Consider the following 22,252-nt stretch of genomic DNA (forward strand, 5'->3'; position numbering starts at 1 on the left):
TTTTGAGTATTTGATGTAACCCATCAGGTGCTTTGGTGGCCGTGTTCCTTTGTCCTGTGAATTTAGGGAAATAGTTTTGATTTGCACTTATACTAGCCCTTACTCTAAGGGAAGGTAGCAAAGAAGGGGTGGCCAGAAACCCTGACTGAACAGTACTCTGGAGGCAAAACAAATAACATCTGAAATGAGAAATGAGGAAGCATCAAAGTCATCCATGTAAAAAAATCCCGTTTTGAAGAGTACATGTGAAAAGTGCATGTGAAGAGGATGTGGACTTACTCCTCAGCTGAGTTGTGTCTAACAGTGATTCCTTCCCACTACAGAATCTAAATCTGCAAATCCTCTCCTGAAGGCAGGAACTCCCAGTTCTGCAGGGCACACAGCAGGAACCAAGCAGCACTACAATGCATCTCAGTTTTGGGATAGTATATAATGACTTAGCAATTATTCACAGAGATATTTTCTGTGTCTTGATGCGACAAGCAGCAGGTAATTACTTGTACATTTGATTGTGAGAAGCATCTGGGCAATGACTACAGCAAAGCTCTTGTTAACAGAGAAAAACAATGATGAAACAGTGCCTTTACTATTATTCATTGTTATTGAATTAAAAAAAATTAAATCAATAGCCTTCTTGAGTTGTACTAACCAGCATAAAATAAAAGAATTGTATTTCCTGATGAACGTGGTTTGCTGCCCAGAGGCTGATACTCTGAGTAAATCTGAAAGTCCTCTAGTTGTTTTCTGAAAGGGTTGATTTATGAACAGTGAATTGTAATGAGCTAAAATATCATCAGTTTTCATAATTTACTGTATTAATGAGCTTTAAAACTGTGCAATTATGCATACTGTAGTAGTTAATACGTATATACATGTAGATGCATAAATGGAAAATGAGATTTCTGTTTTCTACAGATAATCTTATAATTCAAAAGTATAAAAGATGATGTGCTGTTTTTTTCTTATCACACGGGGCTTAAAGGTTTAAAATAATTTAATAAAGGTTTCTGATGAAGCTGGAATAGTTGGTGACTCATAGGTCATCAGTGGGTGGCAGGTGAGAGAAGGGAAAGCCTAAAGCAGTTAAGGTTTTAATGAGACTCAGAGCTAGTTTCCAATTCAGAACATTCTTATTTATTATTTTTCCTGTTATTTCAACCACTACACAATGTTAAATATATTCTCTTTTCTAAACTTTTGTTTAGTCTAATTTGTTCTTTCCCTTTTCTCCAGTTTCTAAAAAGCAAAGAGATTCTATCAGAGTTTTAAAAAATTGAAGGATTAGTAAATACAATGATACTGTACCCATAATGCCATTCAGTTATGAGTTTTGTTTCTTAAGACTTCATAAGTTTTGACTAAAAAACTACTATTAAAATATCATAACTTTAGTGCTGCATCTTAACTTATTCAGCATGTATTTATTTAGAGTGCAACTTGTGTAGAAAAGCCAGAATTTGACAAGCTTCTACAATTTCCCAAGTAAATCCAACTGAATATGTTAACATATTTCATATGTCAGAAAAGCTGTCGGCACCAGTTTAACTAAGATTGCATGACAGGACCAGGAATCAAACTTCTGGATGTTATGTTTTAATAGATGAGACTCTTCTACCAAAATTACCCAAAGTGTATGCCCAGCTGAATTGCTGAAGTTGATCTTTTTATTGCCATTTGGTTCCAGCCCTAATCTTAGGATAGGGAATCTCTCCTCTCAACATGTGAATGGGAGGCAGCCATGTTCACAGAACCATTTCTTTGGAGAGGCCAATTATGGGAGTCAGCTGCACTGACTGAACCACAAGAGTGAAAAGAAATGCAGCATTGTCCCCAGTGGCAAATAGAAGCCAAAGATAAAATTTAGAGATATTTGGACTACATGAACTTCTTTGAATAGCTTCTGGTCTTCACTTTTCATAGCCTTGTGTTCTTCCATGGGGAAGAAAAGCCTGGTTTCATGCTTTTTTTCCCCTTAGAAACATGCATCATCGCTGCACGCTGGCAGATTCATTTGCTTCTCATTAAAAAACAGAAATTATATAGTTCTGGTAAGTTCCATTCCTTTTCCACTCTTTTTACCTTCTCCAGTCTATTCTGTTATTCTTACCAAAGACTTCAAGGAGCAAACACGACCTCTCCTCCTCAAACATAGGAGCAATAGAACCTATCGTCCTAAGCAGAATATGAGAACAAATAATTTGTATGGCTCACAGCCTGCCAAAATAATGATAATAAAAAAATACTTCACAGAGCTTTTCATTATCACATAAGCTAAGTGACAAGGCAAACAAAAGTCTGAAGATCTATCCTCACATACCTCTGCACCCCTTTTGTTTTGACAAAATGAAGCAGGTGCTGAGATTGAAACCTCTTTGGGTCAGTTCTCTGCCTAGCTGTCTGGAAAGACAGGGTTCTCTCCCTTTCCAGACGCATCGGACTGTGATCTGCCTTAAATCCCCTTAAATCTAGATGTCTGTCTACATCTAGAAGACATATGGTTTCCTATACATGCTCTAAGTAGGAGAAAAAATAGTATTTCTTACTAGGATGAAAGAAGTAAACCAATGAACCGCCAACCCAATAGCAGCACAGAACCATGCTACCCTCTCCAAAGCATTTTGAGCAGGACTAACAGTGTAATATGCACAAATTGCTTACTGTGTTCCACACACCACCCTGATCCAGCAGCAAAATAATGATTTGATGCTGAATTCTCCTGCAGCTTCAATTTATCTTAAGGAACCTCCACAGCATAATGAGTATCAACCACAAACTGAATAGAGGCAAGAGATTATTACAACCCCAAAGACTAATCTAATGACTACATCTAAATCAGATCTTCTAAAAAAAACCTCTAGGATTTAAAATTATTGGATCATAATTCTTATCCTAAGACTAACAGTCACATGTGGATTCTGCTCCAGTCGCCACACTATGACTGCATGCTGTCATGTTGGCACATTGAAAGGGAAAAGCCCATTAGATTGTAACCAAGGAGAAGAATATTCATCCTCCCTATGCTTACACATTAGCATCCATGGTGTCTGAAGGCAAACATTAATGAACTTCATGTTTTAAAACCTCGAATGTGAAAGCTGTCCTTGGTCAATTAGAATAACCCCAAGGCTCTACCTGCTATTCACATCAGTTTAATAATCTCTGTGCACAATATTTCTGAAGACCTTAACAGCAGTAAAAATTATTTTTCATTTCTTGATTTTATTTTCTACTTCTGCAGAGCCCATATTCAATCATTTTAAAGAATATGTTTTCTTTACACAGCTGCTTCTATGCATGTTCAAGTGTCTTATGCGGGGGAGAAAAAAAAGCTGTACTTTAACACAATAAGGTAGGACTATGGATTGCTTTGACCTGGATTTAATTAACCAAACCTACAAAGAATTCAATGACTAATAAAATGAATTTTTTTAAATCTTATTAACCAATTATTTCCTATACTTCCTGTCACTGTACTAAGCCAGAAAATGAAGATAACAATTTGCTAGATATTGTACACAGCAAGAAAGAGAGTTTCTTCTCCTTTAAAAAAATATTTGAAATTTTGAAAAGAAACAAAGCAATTAAACAGAAGAAAAGGATGGGGTCAAGAGTGAAACAAAGCTATTCAGCATGACAGGTGGCTATCTTGGTACTCCATGGACTTTCTTTTTCTATGCATGACAGTGGAGAAGCTCATTGAATCACAAATGACTTACCGTGATTTCATGTGAGATTAGAGTGAGGCCCTTCAAAAAATAAGCATGCTGTTCAATTTCTAGGAGAGAGTGACACTGAGGTAGTTTTGCATGCAAAAACAAAAACAATTGATAGTCCAACTAAGATCAAAAGCAAAACCTACTGAAGAAAAGCAAAACAGCAAAGCATAATCCAGACTGTGGTTTTTGGACAAAATATATGTAGTTTTCTCCCTAAGATTACAGTGATAAAATTAAAATCAACCAGAAAATGCTGTTGTGAAATTATCAGCTGCAGCAAATTTAGGGTTAATTTGTAATAAAAACCAACATTGTTTTAACTTTTAATACTCTTAGCTTGCAAACGCAAAATTTCCAGAGAATCTTTTGCTGTGAAAGTTGATATAATACTTTCATGATCTTGTATATAATGATGTCCAAACATCAAAAGAAAGTACTAATGTAATATACAAACTGTGAAGGTGATTTTAAAATATCAATTAATTATATGCCCTCTAGCACTGAAGTTTGTGAATTTAAGTATCTAGAATCTATGCGCATAATTTTCTCAATATGTTGCCACTGCACTTTTAATTGAACATTTCTTTTTCTTTTAGTAGAAAACACAACTTTTGCCTCTCTTCTTCACTATTACTCTATGGTGGTGACAAACCTCCCCATTTCCAGCACTCTTGAATTATCTTAATGTGCTTTTACTGGCTATGGATTCTGATCTGGGCAATCATAGATTGGTTTGCTTAACTACACCACTCTGTTTTCCTTCAGGTACAAGCTGAACACCAGGGGAAGGTTAAGGAGTGTCCCTGGGTCATGCTAGGGAGGTCTCAGGAAAGGTCCCTCCCAGCCCTTCTGTCACCACACAATCCTCCTGTCACCTTTGGCTGGGAAGTATATCCCAGTTCACAAAATAGACACAAACACTGGGGAACCATACTGCAGAAAAACCAAAGAGAGTGCTTGGTCTTCAACCTTGTTTTCTTCTAGTTATGTTCATCTTTGTCCCATAACTCTCACACTGAGTTCAGCAAGGTTCTACACAATGATGAAGAATTACACAACTGTCTGCTAGCAAAAATCCTCTGCAGGAATGTAAAACAAAACAAAACAAAACAAAACAAACAAACAAACACAAAAACAAACAAACAAAAACACACACACACACAAAAAAAAAAAAAAAAAAAAAAAAAAAAAAAAAAAAGGCATGTACTATCCCAGAGCAACAAGACAACTGAATATAGGCTTTCTAAGTAGTCTTTCGTAACAGTGATAGTATTAGTCCTCTTGTCTGAATTTCTGAGAAAATGTAGCCAAACCTGAATACTGAACTCTGTTTTCTGGTGCATATCAAATATTTTCAGAAACCTTTGCAGACTTAAAAATGTGATTCTTTGAAAATGAAGCCTTAAGTCTTCAACAGGAAACAGGCCTGCAAGATGTTAACATAACCTTTCTGGATTTCAGTAAGGCATTTGATACTTACACAATCTCTTTCTGGATAAAATGTCTGGGATTCAGCTGAATAAACACATCATGCAATGGCTGAGAAACTGGCTCACAGGTCAGGCACAAAGGCTGATAGTGGCTGGCTCTCCAACATCTTTGTAAGCAGCTTGGATGCAGCATTAGGAGGGATATATCAAGTTTGCAGATGATACAAAATTAGAAGGAGCTGTTGGTTCCCTTGAAGGCAGAGAAGCCTCGCAGAGAGGTCTCAACATGTTAAGGCAATGGGCAATCACCAACCATATGAAGTTCAACAAGATAAAGTGCTGGATTCTGCACTTTCTGGGATCTGGGATGGGGCAGCCCTGGTTGGATGAGTAGATTGGGGAACAGGAGGCTGTAGAGCAGCTCTGTGGAAAGTGACCTGGGGGCCCTGGTCCGTGGCAAGTTGGATATGAGTCAGCAGTGCCCTGGCAGCTGGGAGGGCCAACCCTGTCCTGGGGGACATCAGGGACAGCATCACCAGCTGGGCAAGGGAGGGGATTGTCCTGCTCTGCTCTGAGCTGGGGTGGCCTCACCTCGAGTCCTGAAGCAGTTTTGGGTGCCACAATATTAGAAAGTTATAAGAGAGTATCCAAAGGAGGGCTATGATGATAATGGAGGACCTAGAAGGGAAGCCAAATGAGGAGCAGCTGAGGTCACTTGATCTGTTCAGCCTGGAGAAGAGGCAACTGAGGTCAGACCTCAACACAGTCTACAGATTCCTCTGAAGGGAAGGGGAGGGGCAGCCACTGATGTCTTCTCTGTGGTGACAGTGACAGAACACAAGAGAATGCCCTGAAGTTCTGTCAGGAGAGATTTAAGCTTGATATCAGGAAAAGATTCTTCACCCAGAGGGATGATTGGGCGCTGGAACAGGCTCCCTGGAGAAAGTGGTCACAGAACCAGCCTGACAGAGCTCAGGAAGTGTTTGGACAACATTCTCTGGCACATGGTGGTATTCTCGGGATGTCCTGAACTGGGCCAGGAGATGGACTTTGGTGATCCATGAGGGTCTACTCCAACCCAGAATATTCTGTGATTCTGTGATGGTTGGTTCAGTTGAAATAATGATATCTTTCTGTCATATAAACTTTAGGCAGCTCATATGATATTTGTGATAGAAAGTTAAAACACCCTTTAGCCTCTCTGGCCAGGCAGTAAATAGTGACTAGTTTGCATTTTGGTGACTAATTTTGTATTTTGTACACTTTCATTACACACTAGGTCTACAAATTCATCAGTTTAGCCACCTAGGAAAACAATTCAAACAATGGTATTTTTTGCATGATTTTAGGAAGAGAACAAGACTATTTTTTACCTTTGTGAAAAATAATGTTATACTGAGATCTAGGAAAGGTACATGAGGAAATGATTTGAGGATCAAGAGAAGTGGCAGCAGGAATATTGAATAGTGGAGGAGGAAGAAATACTAGATTTCTGGTGGGTTGGTGAAACCCAAGGGGTTGAAGCCATTTGATTATCACTACAACAATATCCCAAAAATGGATTGTACCAAAATTGCTCTTTTGTGATAGGACATATAATCCTACACTTCTTCCAGAGATAAACAAAAATCCCGATATGTAGTTCCCTTGGAAAAATCTATTGAGTAAATTTATGAACAAACCTGAATGTCAAGAGCACATAAGTGGAAAGTGCAGGGTTCTCCCTTCTGTCAAATAAAATCAGAAGAGAAATGTCCATATTCTACTGAAGTTTTCGGAATAGCCTCTGTTGTACTTGACCATTTCCTTCTTTTTCCTTGTACGTTGTTGATCTTGTAAATTTTGCATTTAAAATATTATATACTTGTATTGATTCATAATATAAACTAGGCCAATACATTACTAAATTTCATTGCAATTTGAATGTAAATGATTCACTGTTTACTGCAGAGCAGTGCTCCAGGTTTCAATTTTGTTACATTCTCAATTGTTTCAAATTCCTACTGTCTTGAAATAGATTTCTATAAGTTTCAGATTCCTTATCTTTTAAGGAGTGCTTTTAAAATGAGTGAATATAATATAGAGGCATTTTCTCTTGTGTGCACTGAGTCTAAAACAGTGGCTAAACAATGAACTTTTTTTTATTGTTAAAGTCCTCTGCTTAGGTACAATGCATCTGCTGTCTGTTGAACCTTCTGAAAAAATGAAATTAATAGCAACTTAAGTATGGTATAAAAACATGTTTCTTTTTCCTGTTTCTCTTGGAAAAAGCCTACAGTGACCTCTAACTTCATGGAATCTTCATTATAACCTTATCTTCACATATAAGAGAGGGGAAAGTGAAATTTATCAAAACCAATCGACTTGCACTCCAACATTCAGACCTTTTCAACTTTCAGATGCAGACTTAGCATTGATGTCTAAGCATTCTGCTGCTATGCAGATGGGCAGCAAAAAGAGAAGGTGGGAAAATACTTCACAACTCTCTGATCTTTTCTCCCAACCTTACTGTAGGGGTCCAAGGTTTATTGTATTGCCATGGTAAAAAAAGATTCTGCTAGTTGAGAAGAATCCCAAAGCAATTGCTCCATCTTCTTTCTTCCCTGGCTATTTTCTAGCATATTTCCTGCCTCCAGTTTTCAGTACAGATGTACCAGGTCTGGGCAGCAAAGCAGGTATAGGAGTCACTATCCCAGGTATTCTTTGATGCATATGTTGTTTTATGGTGTCCTAGAAACCCGGGAAGACTCTTTTTTTCCTTTGCTTTTGTTTCTGTGCAGGGTAGTAGGGGAACAAGCGATCTTAATGAAGTGATAGTCAGATCCTGAGACAGTGTGAATCAGAACAACTCAGTGAATGAACCAAGAGAAGAATGCAGTCCTCCAAATCTTACATTGCTTCAAATATTCCTCTGTTGATTTCATTGCTCATAAGATAGGAAATTTAATTTAAAAATATTTTTAAAGGGTACTTTAAAGCTAATAGATATCTTGTGGGCTGGTATCTTTTTCCAGGCTCACTTAGTTCTATAAAACTATTGCAGAAATCTCAAACTTAGGTTGTTTTTCTTTGAACTGAGTTTCCTCTTCCCGCTTTCCTAGCCTTCTCACAAAAACAAGTACAAAGTGAGACTCCTAGAGTTCTTTCTCATTCCTTCTGATAGAGCTGATTGAGCTGGTGATAAGATCACATAGAGCTGGAGCTGCATTTTCTAGTTCTGAATCATACTACTAGGCTTTTCAGTAACAATTATAGCGTCTCTTTTCCTCTTACTGTAAAAAGTATGCAATTTAAACATATTGAATTTAGCCCTTTTCCAAGAAATTGATTTCAGACTAAAGTTCCTACCATAGTAAGTCTCTTCATATCCATTGCCAAAACTTCAGCATTTGCTTGCACATTTCTCTTAGGCTGGAAACGAATCCTGAGCATGCAGCATCACCTAAAAATGTTTCTGAGGTGTGGGAGGAATTTCAAGATCTGAAAATGAACAAACGATAGAAAATGTCTTGAAGCCAAAATATGATAGTAGAATGACATAGTGACTGCATCATGATTATTTTTTTTCTGGTTAGAGCTGCCAGCATTCACTCTTCTAAAGATTTGATTTCTGTTAAATAGACAGACCAAAGCCATAAAGCTTCAGTAAAGTTCTATAAAGAATATAAATGTCTCTTAAGAATTAATTAATCATTTTTTACCTTGAATTAAACCAGATTTTGATACAAAATACAAGTATATAAAAATTCTTTCTCTTCCAGCTTTCAATAGTTTCAAGAAAACTTATTCTAAATGGTCTACTTTTAGTTCCCCTTTCAGCAAGATTAAAATTAGATTAAAATTGCAAGCTTCATGATTATAGGAAGTTAACTCCAGCCAGCAGTTAGACCCACATCAGCTCACTACCCTCAACTAGAAGAGGGAAAGAAATTGGAAGAGCAAAACCAAGAAAAGCTCGTGGGTCAATTGACTCTTTAATAAGTGAAAAAGGAACAAAAAACTCAGCCCATCCAGAGTGACACAGAGGAAATCACCACCAAGCTGATAACCAGCCAGTCTCTGGCTAATGGCTGCCTTGGAAATATTACTTCCAGGTTTTATTGCTGAGCACCATGCTAAATGGCATGAAATATTGGTCTGGTCACTTGAGAGCAGATGACCTCCTGTGTCCCTTCCCACTGCCCACTCCTTCCCATCCTGCCCACTGCAGAGGCAGAGTGAAAAACAGAGAAGGCCTTGGTGCTGTTCTCTGCTGCTCAGCAATAAATAAACCCTGGTGTGCTACCAACACTGCTTGGGTCACAAATCTAAACCACAGCACCATACGGGCTCCTAGAAAGAAAATTAACTACATTGAAGCTAAACCCAGTACAATGTTTAAGTCACCTCAAAGATTAAGGGTAATTTCTTAAGTTGTGGTAGTGTTTCCCTATATTTTCTGTGCAATTGTCTAACAGCAGCAACAACAAACTACAAAGCCATCTGTACTTATTTATATAACTTTCCCCCTTCTAAATTGCTAGCTTTTATCTTTTGACAAAATTACTACACTTGGAAATTGCATATCTAGTACAACTACTGCTTATCTAAGGGCTTCTCCTTGCAACCACTCCTTGATGAACAGAGGGGTGACAATCTCAGCAGTCACTCTTGGCCCTAGGATGGTAAGAAAGCCAGGCTTGTACACCAGGTGAAGGCTGTTCATGGTGTTCACTCTGAGGTATCAACTCTGACTCAGTCCAGCTCTTCAGTAGGGCTCATGTGAGAACCATATTATGTGTTCAGAAGGGTTTCATTTGTAGGTGAAATTTCATTCTACTCAACTCAAAAGGGTTGGGGTTTTTTTGCCTCAGCATAACCAGGCCTTCACCACAAGTTCCAGTAAAATCCTCCCTGGCCTAAGTCATGGAATCAGGGAGTCAGAATCTAGAGGAGTTGGAAGGGACCTTAACTATTACCTGATCCCAAACCCTGCTGCCATGGGCAGAGACACCTCCTGATAGACCTGGCTGACCAAGGCTTTATCCAGCATGGCCTTGAACTGTGCCATGGATGGGGCATTCACAACCTCCTGGGCAAGCTGTTGCTACAGCTCACCACTCTCACAGTAAAGAATTTCTTCCCAATATCTAACCTAAATATCCCCTTTTAATTTCTACCCATCACTCCTTCTCCTATTGCTACAGTTTCTGACAAAGGATCCCTCTCTGCATTCCTTGTAGAATCCTTTCAGATGCTGGAAGGTTGCTATGAGGTCTCCCCGCATTTCTCATTTTAACCTTAATTTCCCTGTACAGTTCATTAACATTCACAGTGTGGCAAGTGTCGTCTACATACTTCACTTTCCCACTCAAAAGCAGCCCGCCTGTTCAAGCAGCAGGTCTTCAGATAGCAGTATAAATTGCCTGTAAAAAATGTATTTGCAAAGAGAAGCCTAGACATTTCATGGCTCTAGATGTTTCATGGTTTTGTATTTTGTGAACAAACTAGGAAACATGCAGATAAAAAATCGTTAGTTTGTCATCAGAGAACATTGGTACTGCATCAGTAGAAATTGACATTAAGTCTATTGATTTTAAGACCATTTTTCTAATTTTATTTCTTAGATACTGATTTTGGGTTAATGCGAAAGTACTATCGGATAGGAAAAGGAAAGGAAAAGGGAAAGAAAAAGAAAATAAAAGAAAGAGAAGAAAAAAAGAGGGAAAAAAGACAACTCTTTCAGCTAAACTATATCAAAGCACAAGATATAATGTCTAAAACACTTGATTAATTGATGGGCATGCAATGACCATCCAAGTTGGAAGAGAACAAGGATGTAACAGGACACTGCTCACCTAAAACTGATGTGAGGGAAGAATCAAACCATTTTCTTGGAACAGTACTAAACACTGGATTACTGTGTTCTTTGGGTGACTTTTACTCAAGATATTGGTGTTGGAATAATTTGGTGGTATATCCTTTTTACTCTTTCACATGAAGAAACAACCATCTACAAGGACGAAATTGAACATTTTTGGTTGTTCTCTTTTTTGTTTCTAATTAATCAAATTTCTAAATGTCAGGAGAACTTCTTGCTTCAACAAGGGTCTCAGAATTTAGACATATCCAGACCTCCTTCAAGCTGGTACTTTACATAGTGCCTCTAGGAAAAATGGATACTTCGCACAGTTACAGGGCTGTGCTGGGCACCTTTTTAATGGAAAATAAATAAAATTTGTGTTTTGTTCCTAAAAGTGAGGCAGTAGTCTTTCAAAATCTCTTCCTGAACTGACACTTAGAAATCCATGAGGAGAAGTCTCTATACCTTGGTTTCATCATACCCCTCTCAATTTTTGATTTTCTTCCCCCCATCTCAGATTTTCTGACTGTTTGCTATAGCAACTTTTTCTGGGCTCAGACTCTCATTCCAGGAGATAAGAACACAAGCATAACTCAAAGCATTAATTCAGAGTCTGACAGAATATTGACAGACCTCAACTGTCCATGATGGATTAACATTCAAAGTAATATATAAAAAGGTACAGAAAAAGAGAATAAAACAATGGCCTAGAATATCACCTTGTATTGAAGACTAAGTAAAGCTTAGTTTAGTCCAGCAAAAGAGACAAGCATCTGCAAACCATGGAAATGTTAGTGAAAATAGTTATTTCATCAATTGCTGATCAACAGCGGAACAACTGGAAGCAAAACAAGCCCAAAATAATGAGGGATGGGAGGCAGTGAAAGCTCATATGCTAAGAGGAGATGGGAAAGAGAGGTAGCAGGAGCACACAGGTTCTGTGTAACACACACCTTGGAAAATGGAACTATTCAGGCTTCTTCTTAGTGGGACTGTTCCACCAAAACACAGGAAGCAACCCCTTAAACAGCCTGTTTTGGAACAGTAAGTTCCAAGTTCACGACTTGCAAGTTCATGATTTGCAGGCTGATTCTGGATTTACTTTTACATACAGCTGCATGTGAGCTCTAGCAAGAGTGTCAGAGCCCAAACAGAATTTTGCATACCTTTTTATGTCCAAAGTTACATATACTTGGAGTTTGGCAGCAAAGCCAACTTAAGGGCTCCTTGCCACCACAGTGAGCTGCTTCTTTTATCCCTTCTATTCACATGACACAACTGTTAAAGGAGTGTGGTTGCAAGTCAATGGGCTAAGTACATTTTGGTTAAAAATGACCCTGTCAAAGCAATCACTTCAAATCATTTAATTGTTGATCTTGTTGCCTGAATGGTTTTCCAAACCTCAGTCTCAAACTGAGAAGAAGTAGAAGATTATTAGGTGAAAGCAAGTACAAGCAGCTAGTAGATGGAGTATATAGTCTCTTGAAAATTGAATTTCAGTCAAACTCCTTGCATTGTAGCATTTCATTCAGAATACAAACTTCTTGGAAACTATCTTGTTTTCAGAAAAAAGCAAATAAACTAAACAAAATATCATTAATAAAGGGTGGGGTTTTTATTTAACAAGTAAACGCAGCTGCACTCTGTAAATAATAATATCCAAAACACTAATTTTCATACAAAATGAAGCCAAGCATCATAAAAGGTATCCATTAAAAAACCCAAAAATCTCCAGATTATAGTCTCTCATGAAAAAAGAAATTGTTTTTAAAGACAAAGTTAATAAAGTTGTTTTTAAAGACAATGTTAAAAAAGTAGTTTTTAAAGACAATGTTTTTCTTTTAATATTTTTTCCTATTTATAAATAGAGACATTTTTATGACTCAGAATAAAATTTAAACAGGCTCTCATATGTTTTCCTCCATTGTCTTCTGAAAGATCACTATATATTTGCATGTGCAGTATAGCATGTATAGGAGAGGGAGAAAGTCAAGAGTCCTTTCCCATGATACTGTACCAGATATCCCCCCTCCTATTTCTTAACAGCTAATTAAAATACCTTGTCTACTGGAAAAAGGACTAATTGGATTTATCTGCCCTCACTGTGCCATGTCACAAAGTGAAAAATCCTCACTAATTATTCCTGAAACACCAATCTGAGATAGATGGCATTAGGTGATTCAGAGAAGGCAACCATCTCTGCAGATCAGTTGGTTTTTTGTTTATTCAGATTTGCTGATTTATTTTGAACTGGTCATGGGGTAGTTAATAAATGTCATTCACATCATTAAAAAACAAAAAGTTCTCATCTCCTGTACATAGTAATCAAATTACATGAGAGAGAGCAAAAAAAGTGTTTCTATAAAAACATTCTGCATAGTATTAAAAACCAACACTAGGAAAATACGATTTGAAACTAATTTTAAACAGAAGTATGACAAGATTCACTACCTTGAAAGTACAGAAAAATTTGGATCCATAGACAAAAATAACAATAATAGGAAAACACCAACCTTGACTCTAACACTAACCCTAACCCCTAACCCAGACTCTAACCTTAATCCTGACCCCAATACTAACCCTAAACCTAACCCTAACCCTGACCCTAAACCCTAACCCTAACACCAAGCCCTACTCCTAACCCTAACCCCAAACGTAATCCAAACCCTAACCACTAACACTAACCCTAACCCCTAGTGTAATCCTAAACCTAAACCTAACCCTAACCTTAACACTAAACCCCACACCTAACCCTAACCCCTAACGCTAATGCAAGCCTAACCCCAAACCTAATCCAAACCCTAACCACTAACACTAACCCCAACCCCTAGTGTAATCCTAACCCTAACCTTAACATTAAACCCCAAACCTAACCCTAACACAACCCAAACCCTAACTTGAACCTTACCTCTAACCCTAACCCTAAACCTAACCTCTAACCCTAACTTTAACCTTAATCCTAGCCCAACCCTAACCCATAACCCCTTTATCCCTAAACCTAATCCTAACTCTCACTCGAATCCTAACCCTAACCCTAACCTTAACACTAACTCCTGCCCTAAGCCTAAACCACCCTAATCCTAAACCTAACCCTAAACTTAAACCTAAACCTAATCAACACCCTAACTCTGACCCCTAACCCTAAACGTAAGCCCTAAACCCTGACCCATACCTTAACCCTAACCTTAACCTTACCCTAATGGTAAGCCATGACCCTGATCATAACCCTAATCCTAAGCACTGACTCTGACCCTAACCTGAACCCCCATCCTGATCCTGACCAACATTAAACCTAACCCAAACCCAGCCTTAACCCTTAACCCTAACCCAAACCCAACACTAATAACCCAAACCTAACCCTAACCCAAACCTAACCCTAAACGTAACCCTAACACTTATCCTAATCTTAACCCTAAACCTAAACCACGCTAATCCTTAACCTAACCCTGACCCCTAACCTTAAACCTAACCCTAAACCCTGACCCTAACCCTACGCCTACCCCAACCCTGACTCTGACCCTAACCCTAAATCTAACACTGACCTAACCCTAACTCTTACCCTAACCACTAACCCTAAACCTATGCCCTGAATCCTGACCCTAACCCTAACCCTAACTCAAACCCAAACCCTAACCCCTAACCCCTAACCCTTTCCCCCTAAGCTGGTGGCCGTAGCAAAAGGCAGAGATGCACAGCAGAAATGGACTGTCACCCACTTCCACACTGAGGACTGAGACAGGAATAGGTAGAAGAATTATTCCTCAGGGAATCACACCCAGGCTCAGGCACTGAGCTACACAGGAAGCCACATGCTTTTGCAGGCATGGCATTCAGTGGGTTTGGGGATGAAGGAAAAGAACTCAGGCCTCTCTAGAAGGTGGTGTCGTTCAGCAGCAACAGCACAGAGTTTACAAGAATCTAACTGTTCCATTTGGATACTAACCCCCTTTACAGCCCTCTATAAACACCTTCACTGAACACATAGCTGAGCCTGTGAGAGACTTAGGGCCCAACACACAAATCAGAAGTCATATGGAAGACAGAAGTACACTGAGCCAATCAGACTCTTAGGCTTTATTTGATGACTTTCATATGAAAGACAATTCCACAATACGTGGCTTTAAAAGCTGAACCGAACTTATGAATTTTTATTTCTCCTATCCTCACAATCTCACTAATTAATTAATGTAATTATATGCCTTCAAGGAGTTCTGCCTTCTCCCTTATAACAAAGCAATTGCTTTTGTCCACGTGCTCCACTATAGACAGGGTTTAAAAAATTAGTACTAATAATAGATGTTTAAAGTTTCCTTAAAATTAAGCTTCATGTGACTAACTTCAGAGAGGGTGACTATCACACAGTAGATTTTGATTCCTCCAGAGTAATCAGTACAGAATAGATTCGCCTCACTGTACAACTCAGAATGTTCCCCAAGTCTTGTCTAACTTTTCTAGAAAGACAGAACCCAGAAAAAATTATTTGTGCTTAGCATGCAGCCCTTTTCTTTTCTGTATTGAAGGAGCTACTTGTTAAAATAACACAAATTTTGTTGACTTTTATCCTCTGTCTTGCTGCATGCCCTTCTACTGGGCACAGACATGCATGCTGAAGGTTCCCAATGCCACTAAAGGTGAGAGCATTGTAGTCCCTGTGGAACAGCACAGATGCTTGCAACTGGAAAGAGGTGAGCCAAAAGACATAATTCAGAGTCAGACTTAATTTATTTCTTATTTTTTCTTAAAAGATGCAGTTTAACCCTCATGGGTCAAATGTGTTTTACTGTAATCAAAATCCAAGGTAAACCACTTTCACCAAATGACTGACAAAACATTTCTAACACTTATGACTAATATAAAAGACTTCCCAAAGCAAGTGACACTTCTCAGTTGCATTAGCATAAGTGAAGAGCAAATTCTTTGGCAAAGAAAAAAAAAAAGCCACTTGAGACTGGACAGAACTGTTCTACTGTTCTACAGAACAGTAGAATCATACACTCATTTTAAGTGCAATAATGGCTTGAGACTGCTTTTCTTCAGCCTCAATCTGGTAGAATTTCCTACTCTACATTAGAGTCCCATTCAGTCCCTGTTGGCACTGAAAAATGCACTTATGATTATAATATTCCTTTTTGGTGAGACTTTTTCATACATGTATAGTGTTCAAATTTTTAAATGCAGAACAATGTTAGTAATAATAAGTATTAGGAAATATGAATAAACTTGTTCTTACCTGTTTGCTCAAGGTTGCCCTCACAACTTAAATGCTCATTTTCAGACTGGAAACATAGAGAAAGGGCATATAAAAAAAAATGTGACTACTGTTTGATGAAAAAAAATTACCATTATGTAAAAAGAGAAAACAGAAGCAAGATTACATTCTTACAGTGGATTTATATATAGCTGGCTTCATTTTATGAACTGGAAATAAAAATGAAATCAATTTGCTTTAGATCAGTTGTCTCAAAGGATGAGTGTTAAAATACTAACTTATGGAGTATTATGTAGTACAAAATGTAAAATAATCCAATAGAAAAACAATGAACTTGCTGCACAACTTTAATAGCCTTAAGAAAGGAATCTTAGTTGTGACATTTTCTTAGTTCTGCTTAACATCTCAGGATTTACAGGTAGCTAGATTACATGGGATAAATACAAAGTCTAGGTATCAAATTAGAAAGAAAAATCTTGCAGTAAGTGAGCATGAACCTCACATGAGCACAAGATTAACAGCACATGCATGCTGTCTTTGGGAGGAGTCTTTCATCATCTAATCTCTAACATAAATCTAAATTAATGCAAACATGGCACACAGCTTTCCTCCTATTTTTCTAGCCCTAGTGGTAATTCATCTGGTTGAAATCTACTAGTTTGTAAATTCAGTCTGAGTTGAAAAGTTAACTCGTTCTTTAGGTTCTCATCTATAATTTTTTTTATTATTCTGCACTTGATTTATTTTGCCCTAAACTAGGCTAAAGCATTATGAAGCATGACTTATAAAGTGTGCATTTCAGTAAGACCAAATATAAGAGTCTGTTAGCATTCTGACTTCCTCCAGCTTTCTTTGCAGGCCCTATTCCGTCTCTAGACTATGTGTTTGTACAAAAAAGTTGATTAGAAGCTCTTTTAACATATTATTATCATCATCTCATCTTTCTTTTTTAATAGAGATATCTATATTTTAAAATAAATAAATTAAGCTAGCTTTTGAGAAACATGTTCCCTTCTACTGTAACTCCTCACATCCTCTAAGATCCTAATCTCAAACTAAATCAAATATGACAGACACCACCATTTCTCAGGTCTTTATGCCCCAAAGAAAACTTTTAACAGTGTACAAAGGCAAGAAAAGAAGCACGTTTTGATAGGACTTCCATGTTTCCAGTCCTCAAGGGAAAAACAAGATTAGATACCTAGAAAACAGAACATCTCCCTAGGATTGCTTTCCTGGTTTTTTTGATTTTATGGATTTACTGGCTAGATGGTGAAGTCAAAATTAATTTATCTTCTAGTTTTTAATGGATAGCCTGGAAAGAGGAGTTGGGGTGGGAACCAAAGATGTTGCAATACTCTTAAAAGTATGACCCACAACATAAAGTGAATGGGGGATGAGCAAAGAGCGTGAAGCAAACCCAGGTTCTATAAAAATGCAACTGCTCTCATTTCTTGTTAGCTTCAACAAGGACTGAGAGGACATAGGCCCTAGAAGAGCATCTCAGCTGTCTTTAGGACCTAAGATACAAAGCAGTATCATAAAAACGGTAAAAAGGGAGTAAGAAAAAGCAAGAAAATAATTCTTTCTCCACAAAAGCAGTCTTGCTTAAAAAAACCCAAACTAGCCAAACAAACACCACAAGACAGATCTATCAAAATAATTTAATATTAAGAATATATTGCAAATTGCTGCTATTTGTCAGCCTCTGGGCATCTTTACATGTAATGGCCAAAAAATGCCATTTGGGTATTTATGGATAGACTAGAAAGCTCTCAGAAAATCTTCAGGATCTTTTTCAAAGTGCAAGGATTTTTCTTGGTGTAAATTCACTTGACATAACTCCCTATTGACTGATACTTATGTATCATTCACTGAAAAATCAGACAAATCAAATCCTCCAGTGCTACTGCTGTCCGTGTCAAATGGGCCACTGAACCATCAGACTTGATCTTCTATTATATTTTTTAAAACTTAGAGGGCCTACCATGTTTTACAGAGTTCTTCCTTCCTCTGGAGGAATTATCATTTAAGAACAGCCAAGTATCACATTTGACCTATGAAACCACTCTTGTAGTATCATAATTCTAAAGACACAAATGCATAACCTCATGATAGACAGCTGGAGCAGTTGTTACTAGCAGATTTGGTTACCAGTGAATTTTCTCAATTGTCTATGTTCATTTCCTAGACTTTTATGAGAGCACTTCCATTGTCCTCTCTCATGGAACTTTATTTATGAGAACAAAATGTAACTGGCAGGATTTTCAATTCACAGATTTCAATTAAACTTTCCCTTTTTTTTTTTTCAGGCAAAGCAGAAGTACATGTTCATTTATGACACATCTCAGTTTTTGCTCATGTACCATACTCTGCTGGTTCATCTCTAAATAGACACAGCAAGGAATGAGCAGCATCTTCAGTTTAGTTGCAGCTGTAATTGCAATTGGAGATGGTAGCATTAATATTCAGGGGATAATTGCAGAGAAAAATGGATACCTTAGAAGCTGTTTTTATGGAAACATGTTAGTTGCTTCAGATGTCCCAGAACAGCTGAAATACCTGCAAGAAACTCACCTCCACTACAGTGTTTGAATGTATCAGGAACATAGAGGTCACAAGGACAGGCATCAGCTTTCTGGACAGGAAACACTGTACGTCTTATGGGAGCCAGAGAGGTGAGCCAGCTTGTATCCAGGTAGAATAAGCCATCTCATGGGTCCTGCTTCCTTATGTCCCATCTGCCAGTGTTATATTTCAGGTGAAAGTTCTTTAACTTGGTTTCGTTATATATTAATATCTCTATTTATAAACTTTTATATAGAACTTCTAGACAATGCATGCACATATACACAGAAAGACTTATAAGCCAAATAAACCCAAAAAACCCTACACCCTACTCAAACCTTGAGTGTATACCAAGAAATCTCTGCCAAAAATTATTATATTCAGTGCTAGAGTTAATATAATCAGAAGCAAAATTCCAAGAGCTGCATGCTAACACAGAAATACAGCAGATTAAAAGAGAGAGATTGCTATCTTCAAAATTATTTTTCATACTATTCACAGTAAATGTAAGACACTGACCTCACTGCAAAGCCATTTAAGATTTAGATTATATGAGGCAGACAATCCGGGGAATAAATTACCCACTACTGCATTCCCTGTTCTGTGGAGAAGCAATCACTTTGTAGATGAGCCTCCCCAAGAAATACTGCTGCCCATCTAGAAAGGAGCAAGTGGAAGACAGAGATGCTGAGAGTCTGCATATCCTAATTATCACATCTGCCACGCCAAGACACTCCTTTCAGCATCAGTGTCATTTTAGCTCAGAGGTTTGGTGTTGTTCTGTGGAAAACAGTAGGGGCTATGACTTTTCTAGCCACAAAACTGGTGTCCTGAGAAGGAAGAGGTGTGGGCTAGAGACAAAGACCTACATGACTAAGATCACATAAAAGCTGATGAGCAACTGTAAATACGAGCACAAGGACAAGCTGGATTCATGCCCATCAGTGCTGCAAGTGACAGAAAAAAACAAAAATTGAAATGATGGATTTTATATTGGGTCAATGTTCTTATTTATTTTTAAACTTGAAACTTCAGTAGTTCAATTTAAAGGAGTGTTTGAATTACTCCTCCACAGACAGCTCTTTCCTGATGGACTAACTGTAGTGATACTAAAGTCAAGTACTGCACATTTCTTTGAGTTTTAAGGAGAGAAAAGCATGGGTGAGAGGCAACCCATACTAGTAATTAAGTTCCTGCATCACAGTATGTGATGTGTGCTCACATTCTCCTAAAACCAAAAGGAGTCAGGGGGGCTTCCCTCAGTTTATCTGTTTGCAAATGTGTGCAATACATAGGGAATTGTTCTGGAAATGATTACGAAACAAAAATTAAACCCACAGCATGTGAAGAGTTTTAACAATATCAACTAGGACTTGCCCAGTTTTCATTAAAAAACCCTATTTCTCTGTGCCTTTAAAGTGGAGTTGGCTTTCCTAGTTATCTTTTTACACACTGCTATTTATGAATTTGATGCAGTAGTTGGTTTGACAGATGATAGGACTGCTTACAACTTACTCATGCTTGGACCCTATGTGAAAACTTCTATCCTTTTTTTATGCACTAACCCCATCTCTTTTTTTAATGAAAGCAGAGCTATTCTAGCTTTATTTCCTTTAATTAATCTTCCTCAAACATATGGCAGCAATGGAACTATTGTAAATGACCTCTAAACTCTCTGTATATATTAAGGCCCTAAATTAATGTTGTGTTTTAAATTTAGTTTTGGGGTTTTTTTCTATTAAAAGTATGACTGTTATAAAATTATTTTCAGTTACTATAAGTGTTGCTGGAAGACTGTGCATGTGCGTGTACACATGGGAACAGTGGGGCCAAGGACAGAGACAGAATTGCGTATTTCTCATCCAAAGGAGAACACAGACAGTGAGAAAGATGTAGCACGGCATGTTCTTGTCAGAGATCACACACAAACTGCCTAAAACACAGCTTATGGTCCTCCCACAATGGGATATTTTTACTGTCCTTAATGACGTGAGGCAGGTGTTTACAGTTATGGTGTGTGTCCATCTAAACTTGGAATTAAGCACAGATACAAAATAGCAATGCTTGACGCACTAGACCGTGACATACTGTATGCACTGCAATTAAAATAAATTCTACTCCTGGTCTTTTTTTTTTTTTTTTTCTTTCTCTTATGAGGAAACAAGAAAAGCTATAAAGATTCATTCTGGTTTGTGGAAAGCTGTGCACTATTCTGAGAAGTGTAAAAAAATAATTTGCAGAATGAACTAAAATTCTCCAAACCACCTTTTTAGCCTTGGCTCACTCTTTGCCAGGTGATTTCAGAGAAGGAGGAAGGAAGGGAGCTTTCCATCTGTTGAGGTGTTAGGATTCTAAACATGTTCCTGAGTTAATTTTGACTCTTTAAAGTGTGAGATAAGTTAATATACTCTAAACCAATATATCATGTCAATCAACAGTGCTTTTCTCAATATGAGCCCACTCACTTCCGCCGCCTGCTTACAGGCTCTAGAGGCTTCTAGCTCTAAAACTATGCTTCCCTTAAGAAATGAAATGTTGAAGTGGTATCAACAAATCATAGATGTCTCTAATAGAATTAACATGAATTGTGTGAATGGGAGTAGAGAGGTTGACACTGTCTATTCCCTTTGTGTTTACGTAGCACTTTTCCTAAATACTTGCAAACATTCAGAAATATAAAATAACACCTTATTAAAAAAAAAAAAAAGTAGAAAGGAAAAAATATTGTAAATAAACATTAACTATTTATAAAACAGTTATATCCCATTACTAACATTATATTTACTTAAATAGATACATCTCAAAATATCTTTTTTCTGTTTATCTTTCCAGTCGTTTTGAACCATGAATAGAAGTCTGTGAAGTATATTAACTTTGCCAGAGACTATAAATCCAAAATATTTGGAACATTGTATCATCTTCTGGTCAGAATACATGAACAAATTTACTAAGTCTAGACCCGCAATTTATTTTCCTAAGGAATTGAAGATCACAATAATTGCCTCTGTGCTATGCTTTAATAACCTAGAAGCTTACAGGAAGCTCGAAGTTGTGTCTGGACCATTTAGTAGGTAATCCAGAAAATATAGCCCATTAATTTGCCTAATCCCATCATATATTTGTACTCTACAACACCCTGTGGTAATGTGTTCCACATGTATAAATTGTGCAAAAATCAATTTCTTTCATTACCTATAAATTTATTAACAAGCTAAAATTTTTGTTCAGTATATCAGTTTGTATATTTGCATATCCCTCTATTTTCTCTTTTCCAAGCTGCAAAAAAATAATTCAGTTCTCATCACAGTCCATATGAAAGATATTCCAGAGGCTTTTGATCTGTCAAAGACTTTCTGGTTTTACTAGATTCTTTTTAAAAATTATTCAAGAAAAAATGTACAATGTATTCAAAATTTAAATTTATAAAATTACACAACCTCACAAATAGATTTATCCAACATCACAAATTAATTTCCTGATTTGCTTT

Source organism: Sylvia atricapilla, chromosome 6 (assembly GCF_009819655.1).
Source record: "Sylvia atricapilla isolate bSylAtr1 chromosome 6, bSylAtr1.pri, whole genome shotgun sequence".
Lineage (NCBI taxonomy): Eukaryota > Metazoa > Chordata > Aves > Passeriformes > Sylviidae > Sylvia > Sylvia atricapilla.